Source organism: Hibiscus syriacus, unplaced genomic scaffold (assembly GCF_006381635.1).
Source record: "Hibiscus syriacus cultivar Baekdansim isolate YM2019G1 unplaced genomic scaffold, ASM638163v2 tig00110503_pilon, whole genome shotgun sequence".
NCBI lineage: Eukaryota > Viridiplantae > Streptophyta > Magnoliopsida > Malvales > Malvaceae > Hibiscus > Hibiscus syriacus.
Window position 1 is genome coordinate 1,438,753 of NW_024062764.1, and position 19,431 is coordinate 1,458,183.

General features: G+C 34.1%; 1 pseudogene; it reads right to left on the minus strand.

The window, feature by feature from the left end:
• Positions 1-379: 379 nt before the first annotated feature.
• Positions 380-14,934, minus strand: LOC120129679 (annotated as a pseudogene).
• Between the last annotated feature and the right edge of the window lie 4,497 nt (positions 14,935-19,431).

Genomic DNA, 19,431 nt, shown 5'->3' on the forward strand with positions numbered 1-19,431 from the left:
TTAAGATGAACAAATAAAATTTTTGAGATGAAGTGAATAATATTTTGCAAGCCTAACCATTTCAGTGTAAACTCCTCGGCTGATATGGCATATTTACCATCAAACTGCTTTTTGACCAAAGTGATAGATGATGGAACATCTCTGTTCAAGTTGCTTCAACTTGAATTAGCTAACTGACTTTGCTTCACCTCACTTAATGAATACATGAAAAGAGAGTAAGATCCAAATTATCTTTTCTTATATAAAAACAAGGAGTTTGTTCAACATCACATCATGGTTACATGATGTTTTCGACAAGTTCATAATTTAAGGTACAGATTGCACTACCTATGAAATACATTTGCAGAAGAAGGTTTTAGGCGCAACAGCTTTCCTTTCTTTACTTTGAGATAAGCTAGAACATTAGGATAAAAGCATGTAGAAAAGTAAACATGCAGTTCGAGTTATGCACATCTTACAACACAACCAATTATCAACTACATAGAAATCTTTAACAACCAGGTATTCAACTTGCAAAGCATACCTTGGCAGTGTTCAAAACCACATTCTTGCAGTCTGATAAGATATTGATAAACCACGCAGGCAAAAGGTATGAATTACTATTGAATTTAACAGTTTCATCAGATTTGGTGTCCACATTGGCAAGAAAACCAGAACATATGATCATGTTTTATATACAACAGCCTGGGAAGAAGAAAGAAATACGTCGATGAACAGATTAATTTGAACAAGATCTGGCAGAAGAAACTATTGTGCCACTTTTAATTTATTTTCAACTATATCTTTCAATAATAGCCTGAGCACATTTTGTTCTCAAGAAAAGTCTTAAGAAGAGTTTATGATCAGAAAAAAAAAGTGATTTATCTTTTATCATTTATGTGTATAAAATATTATGATCCTTGAGATTTCAACGGGACCCTTGCTCACCAATCAGACAAAGAAGTAATAAAGAGGCAGCCCTCCTTGAGTTCTTATTCATAACCAACATAGAACCAAAGAAGTAAGGTTCTCTTTTAAAATGAGAAAGGAAGAGAATAAATATGGAAAATACCTCCAAGTTTGGACCAAAGGAGGAAATGGTAGGATCATTGGCTATCAGTTCTTCTTCACAAAGCTTTATAGACTTATGAACATCTCTTAGGTGATCCCACTTAGGTTGTCTAACAAGTCCTGAAAAAAAAAACAGTGAATTGAAAGACAGGTGAAACTTAGAAGATGTCGTTTACGAAATTATAAATCGAATAATCATGGTTTTACATTACTCATTCTATTGTAATAACCACCAATATGAGTCAAGTTGCATACAAGATGATAACCTCAAGTATATTACAGGAGGCCAAGTAGATGCTTAGAAGTGCTAACAATTTTTATTAGATTGACTGAAGATATACCGCACTCATCAATCGGAGCATCATAATCATAACTAGTAGCAATGAAGGGTCCACTTATAGGCTTGCCAAAGTTCGTTCCACCATACTGTTTTACGAGAAACAAAAAAAAATAACCAGTAAGTTCCGTTTGAAATGAGACTGCGTACTAGATTCTAGGATTGAATTTTATTACTCTAAAAGCAATGCACAAACACATTTGAAACTCCAATTATGATTACCATATAATAGTTTTGGAAAGTTCCACCTCTCTTGTAAAACCGCACAACCGTAAATGCTAGGTCTTCTACAGGTCTATAGGGAACGACACCACCAAATGAAAGGAACCTAGCATTTGAAATATATTGGGAAGTAATGAAGAAGAAATACTTTTTGATAAAAAGTTGAATAAGAGAAGCAAGCAAAAAACATTATGATGGAGACATTTAATCCATATCACCAAAACACTACTAAGTAGAAGTCAGATTGTAAATTATATTGAGGAGTTGGACTTGGACACCATACCATCCAGACCAATTCTCGGTCCAAATTTTTTGTTTCTTATTAGAATTTGGAGTGAATTGATCACAGTAAAATCCATTACAGGTGTTAATCTGTCATTGCTAAGATAAAAGAAGAAATTATATATCAAAAACCAACAAATGCCCTGATTTTCAAAACAAACAAGAAACATATTGAAACCTCTTTCGACTAAAACATGCAAATTCCAAGCTAAACGATTAACTATGATCGAAATTACAAGTAAAAAACTAAATCTTGAAGCCCCAAACTTACAATGGGGTCAAGAGCATCAGATTGCTGGCACATGACCCAGGGAACTCCAGTCTCCAATGAGACGCCATATCAGCTGCCCATTTAATATATGATTTTGCACTTGCCCCATATGCTGAATCAATGTTTCCATATTCATTTCCAATATGTATAAGAAAACCCAGAAAACCATTAGGGGAAATATTATAGCACCGACAACAACAACAGGAATTGTTCATAAGAAAGTTAGAGAAGAAAAGAGCAAAGACAAAACGTATACCTGTGACAAAATAATGGGTCCTCCTTGTGATGCATATAATTTCTCTTGCTTCATCATGTCCACAATTTTGTCCATGAACCTCTACATTTTTGCCTAAAAAACATTTTTACACTTGTTTTTAATCATTTCAGCTAACAGTCCTTCCAACAATTTCAGTTAACTTTACGAAACAGAAGAGAATGATGAATAAAGAAGAGATTAATTTATATAAATAATAAAGTAATAATATTTTTATGGATAAATATATTACCTTAAATGGTTCATTATCAGTTCGAAACTTGATCCCGGGTATAAAATGTAACCAAAGAGGAAATCCACTGCAAATATTTTATCAACAAATAAAAGAAAATTAAACAATCCCAAAAATAAATAATAAATAAATAAAATTTTACCCATAATTCCATTCAGCACAAACATATGGTCCGATGCGCAGATGAACATAAAGACCAGCTGCTGCAACTAACTTCACAAATTTAACCAAATCGTTTATTCCTTCTAAATTATACTATAAACATCGATAATCAAAACTCAGGGAAATAATCAATGGGATTAATTTTTAGTGCATAAGTTTATAACAGTTTTAGCATAGCAACTGAAGAGGAAAAAAGAAGGCAGAACCTGGTTTCGAACTTGTTCGTGCAGATTCCAGAAAACTTAAGTTTCGATCATATCTAATCCTCAGTCTTTGGATTTTTGTATAAGGTCCGGCCACATCTGAAAACATTAAACACATTTTTCTCCTCTTCCAAAAACAGGTAAAGGGAAAACGAGGGGAAATGACAGAAAATTCAAGCTTACATTAGGGGTGCTGCGAGTGTAGTGAATGGAGCCGGATACCAAATCACGGCATTTCCCGTCAATGACAATTGCTCGGCTATCGTATGTGATGGTGGATGCAAAAGTCAAATTCATTGAAGCAGATTCACTTGGAATTGTCCCTTCGAGGTAGTTGTATGCAGAATCACTGCAACAAAAAGATAACATAATCCCTTTGAGAATATGGCGTTTAGGAAAAAGGGAAAAAGTGAAAAAGTGAAAAAGGGGAAGCATGCAGAGTGAACTGATAATTATCGAGGGGGAAGAAGCGGGAAATGATGAAAATAATGGGGGGGAATTAAAAGAAGACTTTTAGAGATGACACACATTTAAAAAGTGTACTCTGTGTTTTGTAAATTTTTTGGATTATGACTATTAAATATAACACACATTATTGTAAGTCATAAATAGTTCATATTTTAAGAAACATGACCTTTTTTTATGACACACAGTTTTTGTAAGTCATAAATTTGCGTGTGTCATTAAAGGTATATTTTTTTCTAGTGTGCTAAATTGAGGATTTGATGAACTGAGTATTTTAACATTACTTGGATGAGTTTGTGGTTGTATTTATTGATGAAATTCGCGTATACTCGAAGATAAACGATAGAGCATGATGCTTATCTTCGTATTGTGATCGAGATACTTAAGGAGAAAAAGTTATATACCAAACTGTCAAAGTGTGAATTTTGGCTGTCAGAAGTTTCTTTTCTTGGTTATGTTGTCTCGGCAGAATGCATAAGAGTTGATCCTAAGAAAGTTCAAGAAATAGTGGAGTGGAAACCTCCAAAGAAGGTTATAAAGGTCTGAAGTCTTGAGACTTGCTGGTTATTATCAAAGGTTTGTGAAAAACTTTTCGATGATTTCTTCTCCTTTGACCAAGCTTTTGAGAAAGGATGTGTAATTTGTTTGGACTGTGAAATGTCAAGATAGTTTTGAAGCTCTAAAGAAGATTTTAACGGAAGCACCAGTGTTGGTACAACCAAATTCTGGTAAAAGTATGTGGTGTACACTGATGCATCTCATAATGGTGTGGGTTGTGTACTTATGCAAGAAGGTAAGGTGGTAGCTTATGATTCCCAAAAATTAAAGACGCATCAGAGGAATTATCCCACTCATAATCTTGAGTTAGCATCGGTTGTTTTAGCTTTAAAAAATTGGTGTCATTATTTGTATGGTGAGCAATGTCTCATCTACATGGATCATAAGAGTTTGAAGTACATGTTGACTCAAAATGAGCTAAACTTGAGACAAAGAATATGGATAGAACTTTTAAAGGACTATGATTTGGTCATTGATTATTAGCCAGAGAAGGCTAATGTTGTAGCATATGCACTTAGTCGGAAAACTTTTGCAAATTTACGAGCTATGGATGTGCGACTATTGTCTAAAGAAAATGGCGCATTGTTGGCTAAGTTAAAAATAAAGCTGATGCTTCTAGATCGGATAATAGTGCTACAAAGGAAAGATGGCAGATGCTTGGAAAATATTTCACTTGTGGAACAAGGTGAGACAAAATATTTTGAAGTCAAGTCTAAGGGATGTAAAAATTTGATTTTGGACGGCCGGATATGAAAAGAGCCATTTCTGAGTTTGTTACTACATACCTAACGTGTTAACAAGTGAAAGTGGAGCATCAAGTGCCTTCAGGATTGTTACAACTGATTTCTATTATAGAGTGGAAGTGGAAAATAGTTACCATGGATTTTGTTACAGGGCTACCTTTGACATCAAGTAAGAAAGATTCCCTTTGGGTAATAGTTGATAGGTTAACAAAATCGGCACATTTCATTCCGGTGCGAATGGACTACGCCTTGTATAAATATGCAGAGTTATATATCAATGAGATAGTTCGGCTACATGGAGTGCCACTATCAATCATATTCGACAGGGATCCAAGGTTTACTTCAAGATTTTTAAATTCTTTGCATAAAGCTTTGGGTACTCAATTGAATTTTAGTACAACCTTTCATCCCCAGACGGATGGTCAGTCAGAGAATACTATTCATATATTAGAAGATATTCTAAGGGCATGTGTGATTGAGTTCAAGGGATCATGGGAAAAGTATTTGCCTTTAGTAGAATTTGCCTACAATAACAACTATCAATCGAGCATCAAGTTGGCTCCATATGAAACTCTATATGGGAGAAAATGTCGAACACCATTAAATTGGTTTAAGTTAAAAGATCGAAATATTGTTGGTCCAGATTTATTGAAAGAGGTTGAGGATAAAGTACAGATAATTCAAGATAATATCAAGATGGCATCTAATCGGCAGAAGTCTTATACAGACTTGAAGGGAAAAGAGATTGAATTTCATGAAGGAGATAAAGTTTTCTTAAAGTATCGACTTATATATATATATATATATATATATATATATATATATATATATATATATATATTGAGTTTTGGGGAGCAAAGGAAAGCTAAGTACAAGATTCATTTGACCTTATAAGATCTTAAAAAGAGTTGGACTTATTGCTTAATAGTTAGCATTACATTCAGAGTTGGACAAAGTACACTATGTTTTTCATGTGTTGATTCTTAGAAAGTATCGATCGGATCCTTCACATGGTCATTTCAACGGATGAAATTGAGATCCGACCAGATTTGACTTATGAAAAAGAACCAATACATATTTTGGCTCGAGAAGTCAAAGAACTGCGTAGCAAGACGACTCCTCAAGTTAAAGTGCTTTGGCAAAAGCATAAAGTCTTAAAATTCAAGGACAAATTTTATTTAAAGGGGGAGAGTTGTAATAGCCCAAAAAATTAGGTAGTGACCAAAATAAAAATTTTGAAAGTTTGTGGGTCAAAGTATAAAAGTGGGAAAAGTTTAAGGACCTAAGCGATAATTTTCCCAAAAATAATTTTATTTTATAAATGGATTTAGTTAGTGACCAAATTATACATTTATAAAGTTTTGTGACAAAGTATAAACATTAGAAAAGTTTAGGGACTAAAATGATAATTTAAAAAAGTTACAAATTGTCCCTTTAAATAAAACGTTTATATCATGAATACTACTTCTATGGGAATCGAAATATTAATACGAGTTTTGTAATAAAAATTATAAAGTAAGGAAGTTGAGGAAAAATTCGGTAAATCGAATCGAATAGAAAATTCAGAAAAATCTGAAGGATGATAAATTAGACCGAAGATATTATTTTCAAACTTTTAAATGTTGGAAAATGATATAAATTTTTAGATTTAAGGGTTTAATTTAATGTTTAATATGGACCGTTTAATTAAAGTGGCAAGATTGTGATTTTTAGAAAAAAACAAGGGCAAATCGGTAAACTAAGATCTTATTTGTTCATCTTTGTCTTATGGGAGATGATAAGGTTGAGGTGTCATATATTGGAAGATGATAACGTGGAGGTGTCTTTGTTTAATTGTGATTATGAAATTTCATTAACGGTAAATTGGTAATTTCCTAATTTAATGAATTTAATATTCATTAAAGTTAAATTAAAGGTATATAAGCACGAATTTAATCTAAAGTTTCATGCTAAAAGTGTTCATCATCTTCCCCATTCCCGTGAGTTTCCTAAGGTAAGGAAAAATATTTGGTTTCCTTTTTTTGCCATTTCCTATGGAATTAAAGTATTGTTGTGAAATAAGAAAGTGATCTAGTAAAAAAAACACTATCTTTTGGTAATAATTATGTTTTCTTAACTTGCTTGATTTCAAAGATCCCAAATCTTAGGGTTTATGTTAATGTTAGGGTTCATGAATTGATTATGAATCTATATGTTTTTAAGGTTGTAGATTCATTTTCAAGCTTGATTTATGATTAAAACATGTTCAAACTTCCTAGAAATGATTCTCTAATTTTCAGTCAAAAGAAGAAATTATAGAACTTTGTCTTCTGATGAGAGTTGATTAAGGCTTTGATTTGAGAGATGTTGTAAGGTTGATTGGAAATTGATTTCATGCTTGTATCGAATCAAAATCCAGAAAAATCATGGAAACTTAGTTTCTATGTTTAAAGCATTCGACCATGGGTTGTTTGAGTGAGAAAAATTATGGAAAGATTATTTAATGGCTGGAAATGATATAAGAAGTATTTTTACATGCCTTATAAAAATTTAGGGACCATTTTGTAACTTTTCAAAAGTTTGGGGACCAATTTGACTATTTTGGAAAAGTTGTGAATGGTTTTATAATTTCCAATAGTTGATGTACTTGCTGAAATTACTATTTTGGATTTTAAATGAGTGTTTAGATGTGAAATATGACTATTTTGGAAGCTTGAAAGGATTGGTGATTTAAGTGTAATATTCGCATAATTAGGGGTGCTTAAATGTAATTGTACCTTTGTAAAAGCACTTGAATGGTAATAATTTCAGTGCTGAATTTTTTTGTATTAAAAATTTAAGTGATAAAATGGTGAAGGACCATTTTGTGAAAATTTGAAACGTTGGTTCCAATGTTAAAAGAAATTATTAAGTGTTAAGTATTTTGGTAGAAAATGAGTTTCAAGTATACTATGGATTTTGTTTTGGGATGTGTTTATGTTAGTACAATATTAACATATGTATTCTTATGAATTTGTGATTTATAGAGATCATGATTAATTTGTCATCGAAACAAATCAAGTATAAAAGAGTTTATTGTGGATCATAGTGAGACACATCTTTTGGATATATAAAGTATCAATGTGAGTGCAATACATGCATGACATTGTATATAGATGTTTTATACATCATCAGGAAGACTTGCGATAAGTCGACCTTGTTTATATCAGCATGATATTATGTCATTTTTATAACTTCGATATGACATTGATATGTCACAGTGTGAAATTATAGTGCATTGATCATGGATAATGTGATATTTTACCATGGATATTATTTTGGGTATGAACTTCCCTAATGTTAAATATATGGTCATATGATACCATGGATGAATGAATTAGACTATATGTCGCAGTAAGTCGTTGAATGATAGGGTATAGTTGGCATGCCATAGAGTATAATAGCTACAGGTTTATATTAGCACTTGTGTGTAAGGACACTAAGTGCTGGTTTATATCCAGATTAGCACTAGAGTGTAAACCTAGTGTAGGTGGTGGGTACGACCTTACGTATAATATCCGGATTACCACTAGAGTGTAAACTTAGTGCAGGTTTAGCACTACAGTGCATATATTACTCGAATACCCAGGGTCTTCATAAGTTTACTTGTGGGCTATAACTATTGATAAAAATGATAATATTTATATCATATTGTTTTGATTATGGTAAAATATTGGACATTCAGGTAATGTGATCTTATGACATTAAATTTCATGCATGAGTTGTATTGCATTGTTTATTATTTTTAATTACCTCACTAAGTATATACTTAGCATGTGATGATTTTCACGTGTAGGTCTGTTTAGTAAGACATCCTATGATGTAATTTTGACTTAGTTTAGTGGCATGTACTTATTAATGTCCTAGCTGGTCTGTTGAACTATTTTGAAACCGGTTTGTAATGGATAAACTGAATCGTTTTATGATATTTTAAATATGGATAATACAAAACAATATTATTATTTTGAGTATATGTATTTAATATACATATATATGTTTTAAATATCATATGATAGTTTTACTTGAGATAATATTTTTTATATTATCAATTACCAATTTGAGAGGAATTTTGTAAATTACCTTTGGAATTGATAAATGTTTTTAGAAAATCATGTGACATCTGTAATCTATATGGGTATAATTATACGGGTTTTAGGTGTTACACACCAGGCCAGTATTAAAGTGCGTTGTGCACTAACTGAGACATGTCTAGACATTCTAACCTGCAAATGATCATCATATTACTAGAGTACCTCAGGTGTCTTAATCGTTTACCGAGCTTCATACAAAGGCAAATTTTATGTCTTACTAATTTACATCATTTCTAGTTGTAATTATAATCCTTACTATTATTCTCACTAGTAGTCTTACTTATAGAGTTTTGATGACCGTTGATCCCCTAACCAGAATACTTGAGATGAGATAGGTTTCTTACCTAAATAAAGATGAGGGTATCAATATTAGGCCTCTCAATATCAATATCCATCCCTAAATATCGGTACTAGCCTGGAATATCAATACCAAAATAGGTTATTAAAATCCAAAGAGTTTTAGCAGTATCAATACTGACCTATTGTGGTATCGATACCACTCTTAGTACTGATACCAAATTTGGTTTTGAAGTTTAAAAAATTAGATTAGTATCGATACCATTACTTAGGGTATCGATATCCTCACCATGGTATCAATACTACCTTGAGTATCGGTACCAAAATTAGCTACCGAAATCTTAAATGTAAGAATTGTATCGATACTACCCCTTTAGAATCGATACCCCATGAGCAATATTGATACCTTATTAACAGTATCGATACTTTTGACCAATAAACCTTACAAATTTTAACTACACGAAGGGTAGCATCGGTATTGTTCATCTAGTATTGATACTCAAGCCCGAAAATGCCTTCTTTTGGGAACAAAAGTGCAACCTAATACCACCCATTCATCCCCTTAAGGCCATCAACTCATGTTTAAATCTTATGTAAGTGGATAGAGGTCATGTAGACTTATTTTGCATGCTTTAAAACACCTTAAAATATAATCGACCATGAATGTGCTCATGTACTTCATAAACTAAAGTAAGCTAAAAAAGTTCACTTAGTGATCCATAAACAGTATAGCAATGTTATAAATGTGTTATCTTTGTGTTTATCTGTTGAAAACGTTTCCAAATCAACAAAGAGCTAACTTCTCTTTTCCCTTGGTTTGGGAATTTTCTCCAATCTCTCTCACTAATATGACATGGAAAATGAGTTCATAACTTGATTAAGAGACCAAAATAAAGATAAGAACACTTTCCTAAACTCAAACTTACCAAAAATAGGCTAGAAATCTCTAGTTTCCTAAGCCCCACCTATGGAAATTATGGCCAAACTTTGATAATGAAAGCTTGAATAAAAGCTTGGGGTAGGAGATTATCATTCTTACATTGGAAATTTTGTACTAAGCTTGAAGTACTACCATGTTTTACCTTTAAACTTTCTTGGGAATGAAACTATCAAAATGGAGAGGAATGAGGTAAAGAACAAGGAAAGATAAAAATGAGGGAAAATGGGCAGTTTTTATTCCAAATTATATCACCCTCATTAAACAAAATCAACTTTTAGTTCACAACTTGGTATATTAGCCCCTTTAGTCCTACATTTTCCACTTAGACATTAAACTAACCCCTCTTTCTACCATTTTGGCCTAACCGAAACCCAAATGTATCCTTAAATTTTCCAAGCTTTTCTATAAGTATATTGAGCTTATTTAAATCTTCACGAGTCAGTCTGAAACTACTAACTTGGGATTTGGGGCTTGATAACTCATCTCTCCTAATAAGAAATTTTGTCCTTAAAATTTACCTTGGTAGAAGAGATTCGAATACTAAAGTTGTATATCCTCATATATTTCCCACGTTACTTCCTCAATCCAATGGTTCCTCCACAACACCTTTACTAAGGGAATATTTGTGTTCTATATCTCTTTCATATCACTTACTAATATCCTTATCAATTCTTCCTCATAGGTCATGTTTTTGCTCACCTCGATTTGATCTAATGGTATGATGTGGGAATGGTTAGAATGATATCTCCTAAGTATGGACACGTTGAACACATTATGGATACGCTACAACTATAGGGGCAATGATAACTGATATGCTATAGGTCCAATCCTCTCAAGTATCTCATATGGTCCTATGAAGCACTGGGTCAACTTTCCTTTGAGTAAAAAATAAAGCACCTTTTTCTATGAAGATACTTTGAGGAACACTTTATCTCCAACAACAAACTCGATATCCTTGCATTTCAAGTCTGCATACGACCTCTGCCTTTTAGAAGCTTCTGTTAACCGAATCTAAATCAATTGAATTATCTCTTTAGTTTCTCTTATCAAGTATGGGTCAACTATCTTTCATTCAATAAGCTCTATCCAACAAAGTGCAGTCCTCCGCGTGTGTCCATACAAAGCTTTGTAAGAAGCCATCTAGATATTAAACTGATTTCTATTGTTATACACGAACTCCACCATTGGTAAGTAGTCCTCCCAACTACCTTCAAGGTCTATGATGGTGAACCTAGGCATGTCTTATAGGATCTACATAACCCACTCAGACTATCCATCTATTTGAGGGTGGAAAACATGCTAAAGTATAACTTGGTTCATAGGGATTCATGGAGAGCTTTCTAAAATCGGTAAGTAAAACAAAGGTCCCTAAAAAATACGATCGAGGTCAAAACTCCATGCAACCTCACTATCTCACAAATAAATAAATGAACTAACCTCTCTAAGATGTAATACATCTGAATTAGGAGGAGATTAGTTGTTTTCGTCAATCGATCTACTATAACCCACACTGCATCGTGTCTTCATCTAGTCAGCAGTAACCTGATCATGAAATCCATAATCACTCTATCCCACTTTCACTGTGGTATTTGAATCGATTAAAGTAACCCTAAAGGAATCTGGTGTTCTACCTTAACTTGTTGACACATTAAGCACCTATTAACAAACTCAGACACATCCATTTTCATGTCCAACCATTAAAATAATGGTCTGAGCTTTTTTTACTGCCTGGATAAACTGAGAACAAACTACAATGTGTTTCATGGGGATCTTACTATGGAACTAAACTTCATCAAGTACACACAAATGACCTCTAAAGAATATTACGTCTTCATTGCTCAACTCAAAATCTAAGGCGATTGTCTAAACCTTGTAATTTTCTAACTTCAGTCACTAACTCGGGTTCTACTAGAATTTCGGCCAATAACCCACTATCACTAGACAAACTCAATCGTGCTAACAAAGCTCAAAACTCAGACATTGACTTTCTTACACAACACATCAACAACAACATTTGCTTTCTCGAAGTGGTAATTGATCACATAGTTATATTCCTTCAGTATCTCAAATCATCTACGCTGTCTCAAATTTAACTCCCTCTACATGAGCAGATACTTAAGGCTCTTGTGGTCGATAAAGTTATGACACTTATCAGCAAACAAGTAGTTCCTCCAGATCTTAAGTGCAAAAATTATTATTGCAAGCTCTAAATCATGGGTGGGGAAATTTCTCTCGTGTGGATTGAGTTGATGGAATGCATAAGCTACCATCCTTTCTTTTTTGCATAAGGACACAGCTAAGTTCGTTCAGTGAGGTATCTCTAAACACTGTGTTTTCCTGATTCTGATTGGGTTAAAACTAGGTCTTAAGTCAGAATAGCTTTCAATTGTTTGAAGTTCTTATGAAGCTTCTCATTCCGCACAAATGGAAATCTCTTCTGAAGTAGCTTAGTCATTTGGGAAACTATCATCTAGAAACCTTTTACAAACCAATGATAGTACCCAGCAAGACACAAAAAGCTACACACTTCAGACATGTTCTTTGGTGGTTCCCACTCTAACGCCGCTTGAATCTACTAAGGGTCAACTTGGATGCCATCTGCTGCTACGACCCAAAATTAAAATCTCAGACAACCAGAACTCACACTTCCAAAACCTGGCAAACAACTGACGGTCTTAGAGGGTCTGTAGAACTATATAGAGGTGTTAGTTATGCTCTTTCTCTAATTATGAGTACATAAGGATGTCATTTATGGAGACTACCACAAACTGATCTAAGTATGGGTGGAAAACTCTATTCATTAAGTCCATTAATGCCACCAAGGCATTGGTGAGTCGAAATGGCATCACAAGGAACTCATACTAACTATGCTTTGTCCTAAATGTCGTCTTTGCTATGTCGGCATCCTTGACCTTCAACTGGTAGTACCCTGACCATAAATCTATCTTGGAGAACACACACACTCTCTTAAGTTGATCGAAGTGGTCAACAATCCTAGGGAGAGGATAATGGTTCTCAATAGTCAACTTGTTCAATTGATGATAGTCGATACACAGCCTCATCGTACCATTCTTCTTCTTTACAAAAAAAAAACTTATGAACCCTAAATAGAAATGCTTGGTTGAATAAAACCTTTTTCTAGTAAGTCTTGGAGTTAGATTTTTAACTCTTTGAGCTCTGTCGGTGCCATGTGATAGAGATCAATGGACATTGGATCGAAACCTAACAACACCTCAATGGCAAATTCTAACACTCGGTCTGGTGGCGATCCTGGTAATTCCTCAGGAAACACGTTATAGAAATCTCGAATGGTTCGGATATTATTGATTGTAGGGATAAAAATATGTGTTTTGATCACATGATATTATTACTGCCAAAATGATTCTCGAACACCTAGATTTCTCACCAAACATCACCACTTTGGTTTCATCATCTTTCCTAATCTTGAGTTGTCTAGCCTTACCCCTCAAACTAGCACCAGTCTTTGAAAGTCAATCCATGCTTAAGATCATGTCGAACTCTCTAACCAGTAACTCTATTAGATCAACTGGAAAATACGACCTCATATTTTGAAAGAAAATTAATGATGAGCTTTGTCGACAAGAACATCTATCCTTAGAGGACTATACACCTTAACTCTTATCTCTAAATCCTAGACTAGAAGGTTTCTTTCTCAAAGTAAGTCATAACATATGTAAGAGTGTGTCAGACCCTGGATCTAATAATATTGTAACTAGAATGAAAAACATGGTAAAAGTACCTGAGATCACATCAACTGTATCACACTCCTCATAGGCTCTAATGACATACTAATGTGGGACTACTCTAGGATATGAATCAGCCATAGATCGATAGTACCCCTACTGTGCTATTAGAAAACAAAACTCCCACCTATCTAGGGTCGCTGACCCTTCTAAATTGTTAAAGTTGGTCTCTGAGTCCTTGTTGGGGTCACATTTTACACTTCGAGATAATCCCAAATAAAATGGTCTAGCGAGCCACATCTGAAGCATACTCTAGTCCTAAAATGGAATGCTCCATGGTGCCTCTTTCTATAGGTTGGGCAGACTAGCAAAGTGATCCTCATAGACCTATTGGCACTTTCCACGGATTTCGTCGCTAAGTATCTCCTACGAGGCCCTCATCTACCCCCGCAATCTACACTCTGAGTTGATCTCCTAGACTGCCTTGTTGAGGTCCTTCATGAACTTTGAGAATCTTTTTCCCTCTTGTTCGGTCCCTAGGTGGGTCTCAAAGACTTTGTCATCCTCTAAATCTGACTCGATGCAACAATAGAACACTCTAGACCTCATCCCCAAAACCCTCTTGATCACTTTCACCTGAAAATTCAACTCAACAAAAATCCTAGGTGGGTGAGGATGTCGAGATGCAAGCCCTCCCTGAACCTCTTACAACGATTGTACTCAGATGCCACCAACTTTGGTGTGTATCGACTTAACTAAAGAACCCATCTCTCATACTCAAATACTGATCGGTCTCCCTATATTAGATAAAAGAATTAGTCTCCAAACACTTCAATGTAAGCATTACCAATGTACCTCTGTCAAAAAGCTAACAAGAACTGCTCCCACGTCAATCGGTCATGCTCCATGGCCATCTCGTTGGTCTCTCACCAGTCTATGGCGTCACTTTTTAGCAGAGTGGTGATGCACTCAAAATTACCCCCAGGGGTCCAAAGTAACTTTTGGGGCATGTAAAGGGTCTCTTTAAGCCATTGATCTTCAACGATATGGTATTCTTCCTCGAAACCAAGAAAGTCGATTGTCATGTATCGGTGGAGTCTCTCAACCAGGGACTCTTGAGGTGTTGTTACTAGGTTGGTTAATGGTGTGGATGGGGTAGGTGGTATAGTTGGATTTCTAAGAATGGCTCTTACTATATGCCTCAAGGTTATCGTCAGATCCCTAAATAAGGTCTCCTCATCAACCCCAATGGTAGATCCCTAAAAAAGATCATCTCTACCTTCATGACTAGGGGCTTCACTATTTTCCATTATCTTTCTTTGAAATTAGCTACGAAAGAATGAGTCATTATCGTTGTTCTAAACACAAAAGTACTTTCACTACTCTAAGGGCATGTACACATATAGACACTTACTGACTATAGCATGCGGGTCCTACGAACTACTAAACATGACGCTCTAATACTGCTAAATGTAACATCTTAATCCACTACGACCTGAAGACCACTATAGTATTACGCTACATGGGATCACCGAGGTAGCTAACCCAAAAATTTTCTTTTTAAAATAATTTAAAAAATCATATGTTAAAAGTCATCCATTATAATCATAAAGTAAAAGCATAATATTTGAGTTTACAAATACGACCCCAAAATACCTCCGACTATTTAAAAGAGTATTTAAAAATACAAATAAGACTCGATTATAAGAAGGTTTGTATTCAATACATACACTCAAATAAAGACAAAAAATAATCTGATGTTTGTATCGGTTTGAATTATGGACTGCACGATAAGCTTCTCGAATGCTCCTCAAGAACCTACACACGAAAACAAATTATGAACGTTAAGATCACAATCTTAGTGCCACACTAAAACAATCTATACTACATGCATGATCATGCTAGCAAACATCAATGTTAGCATACGAGGATGCTAAATTAAACATTCATATAGAGGTAGGCATCATGGTTTTGTCGGAGGGTTTTACTACATCTCAAAGACACACACCCCTCTAGCCTACCTAGGGTGGGGACTAGAGTTTCTACATTGGAGGCATCCACCCGGTGAACCTACTCCTTATGAGCACTTAGGGCATCTATGGTCGGCCAGTATTAAAGTTCCTTGTGCACTAACTGAGACATGTCTGAATATTCTAACATACAAACGATCATTTTACTACTAGAGCACCTCGGATGCCTAATCATTTCTCAAGCATCACACAAAGGCAAATTGTATGTCTTCCTAATTTATATTGTTTCAAGTTGTAATTATAGTCCTTATCATTGTTCTCACATGTAGTGTTATTTATAGAGTTTTGATGACCTTTGATACCCCAACTAGAATACTTGATATTATATGGGTTCCTTACCCAAATCAAGATGAGGTTATCGATACTACATCGTTAAGTATCAATATTGATCCCTGAGTATCGTACTAACCCAAAGTACCGATACTAAAATAGGCTACTGGAATCCAAGGAGTTCTAGCATTATCGATGCCCCAAATTAGCGTATCAATACTGACTTACTAGTTATCGATACTACTCTTAGTACCCATACTAAATTTGGTTTTGATGTTTGAAAAATTAGCTGAGTATTGATACCTTTACTAAGGGTATCGATACCCTCACCATGGTATGGATACTCCTTGAGTATCGATAACGAAGTTGGCTACTAAAACCCTAAATTTAAAAAAAGGTATTAATACTACCCCTTTAGTATCGATACCCCATGAGCAATATCAATACCCCATGAGAAGTATCAATACCCTATGAACAATATCAATACTCTTGGAAAAGATACCTTAGAAATTTTAACTACATGAAGGGTAGTATCGATACTGTTCATCCAGTATTGATACCTAAAACTAGGAATGCCCTGTTTTTGGCTAGAAAATGCAACCTAGTACCACCCATCCATCCCCTTAAAGTCATTAAGTGATATTTAAGTCTTATGTAAGTGAATAGAGGTCATGTAGAGTAATATTGCATACTTTAAAACACCTTAAACTAGAATCCACCATGATTATGCCCATGTTCTTCATAAAATAATGCAAGCTAAACAAGTTCACTTAGTGATCCATAAATGGTATAGAAAGATTACAAATGTGTTACCTTTGTGTTTAGCTGCTGAAAATGTCTCCAAATCAACCAAGAGCTAACTTCTCTTTTCCCTTGGCTTTAGAACCTTCTCCAATCTCTCTCACTAATATGCTAATATAGCTAATATAGCTATATCACTTTTCTAAACTCTAAATTACCAAAAATGAGATAGAAATCTCTTGTTTCCAAAACCCCCGCCTATGACCATTATGGCCAAACTTTGAGATTGAGAGCTTGAATGAAAACTTGGGGTAAGGTGAATATGGTTCTTACCTAGGAAATTTCATACTAAGATTTGGAACATTCTCCAATGTCTCTCACTAAAATGAATGAAAGGTTTCACCTTTAAACTTGTTTGGGAAAGAAAAATAAAAAAATGGAGAGAAATGAGGTAGGGACAAGGAATGATAAAAATGAGGGAAAATGGGGGAGTGGTTCAACAAAATTACATCATACTCATTAAAAAAATCAGCCTTAAGTTTAAAATTTGGTATAATAGCCCCTTTAGTTCCTCATCTTCCACTTAGATATTAAAATGACCCCTTTTTCTACCATTTGGGCTAACCCAATCCCAAATCCACCCTTAAATTGTCCAAGCTTTTTTATAAATCTATTGGACATATTTAAATCTTCTTGGTTCTTCCTGAAACTATTAACCCGGGATTTGGGGGGTTACACCTCTAAAGCTAAAGTAAAAGCTTATGAGAAGTATAAAGATGATTCTTTTGATGTTGCATGTCCAATGTTAGCTACCATGAGTTCTGAACTTCAAAAGATCTAAAAACCATGGAAACTTATGATATGATTAATGAGCTAGAGGAAATGTTCCAACAACAGGAAAGGCAAGAATGGTATGAGACTACCAAGACGTTGCATTCTTGTAAAATGTTGATGGTGCTTCAGTTAGCGCTCATGTGTCATTTTAGCCAAGAGTTGGTTATTGATTAGTTCCTGAAATTGTTACCTGATAGTTACAGTAATTTTTTCATGAATTATATCATGAATGAGATGGAAAAATTAATTTTTTGAGTTGCATACGATAATTAAAATTGCTGAATGATGGTTCAAAAAGGAAAGGATTTTAAGGAAAAAAGAAAGGGAAAAGGAAATGCTGAAAAGTTCAACACCAAACTTAAATCCCAAAGTTGATCCTAAGACTAAACCTCCTAAGGAGGGTGAACGTGTCTTTTGAAAAGAACATGTTCATTAGAAGAGAAACTGTAAGAAATATTTATAAGATCTAAAGAAGAAGAAGGTTCGCGAGACCAAATTTTCAGGTACATATGTTTTATATGTTAATTTTTCTCCTACAAGTTCTTGAGTATTAGTTATTGGACGTGGATATCACATTTGTACAAATGTGCAGGGGTTCAAAAGGAGTAGACAACTAAAAAAGGCTTGGTTGACCTACGAGTTGGTAATGGAGAAAAAATTGCTTCTTTACCTGTAGGAAGTTATACACTTACATTGCCTAGTGGGATTTTGTTAGTTTTTAGCAATTGCTTTTACGTTCCTACTATTAGTAAGAATATTATTTCATTTTCTTGTTTGGATAATGATGGTTTTTATTTTATTATTAAGAATAATAATTGTTTATTTATTATAAACACATGTTCTATGCAAATGTTGATTTACAAGATGGTTTTTATGTTTTGAGTCTTCAAAAATCCAATGAAACTTCATTATATAACATACGTAACAAGATATTCAAGTCTAATGATTTAAATTCAACTTATATTTGGTATTTTGGCTTTGGCCATATAAAGAAGAAGCGGATTTCAAAACTTCATTAAGATGGAATTTTGAATTCTTTTGATTTTGAATCATATGATATTTGTGAATCCTTTTTATTAGGTAAGATGAAAAATGACCCCTTTACTGGTGACGGTGAAAGGGTCAATGAGTTATTGGGCATAATACATAAAGATGTATTTGGACCTTTACTTTAATTACTATAGGAGGTTCCAAGTACTTTATTACATTTATTGATGACTTCAGTAGATATGTTGATGTTTACCTAATGAAACATAAATCTAAATCATTTGAAATCTTCAAATCTTTTCAAAATGAAGTACAAAATCAACTTGGTAAAATAATAGAGGCTCTTTGATCTGATCAAGGTAGAGAATATTTTATCAAAAAATACGATGATCGTCTTAAAAATTATAGAATCATTTTACAATTAACTCCTCCTGGAACACTATAATGGAATGGTGTTTCAAAAAGGAGGAATTAAACTTTATTTGATATGGTTAAATCTATGATGAGTTTAATAGATCTTCTGCTTACCTTCTGGGGTCTTGCACTTGAAACAGTTGCTTTCACACTAAATCAAGTTCCTTTCAAAGCAGTTGAAAAGACACCATATGAGATGTGGACTGGTAAGAAGTCCAGGTTGTATTTTCTTAAAATTTAGGGTTGTGAAACTGATTTAAAATGTTTAGTTTCTAATAAGTTAAAACCAAAATCTAACAAATGTCT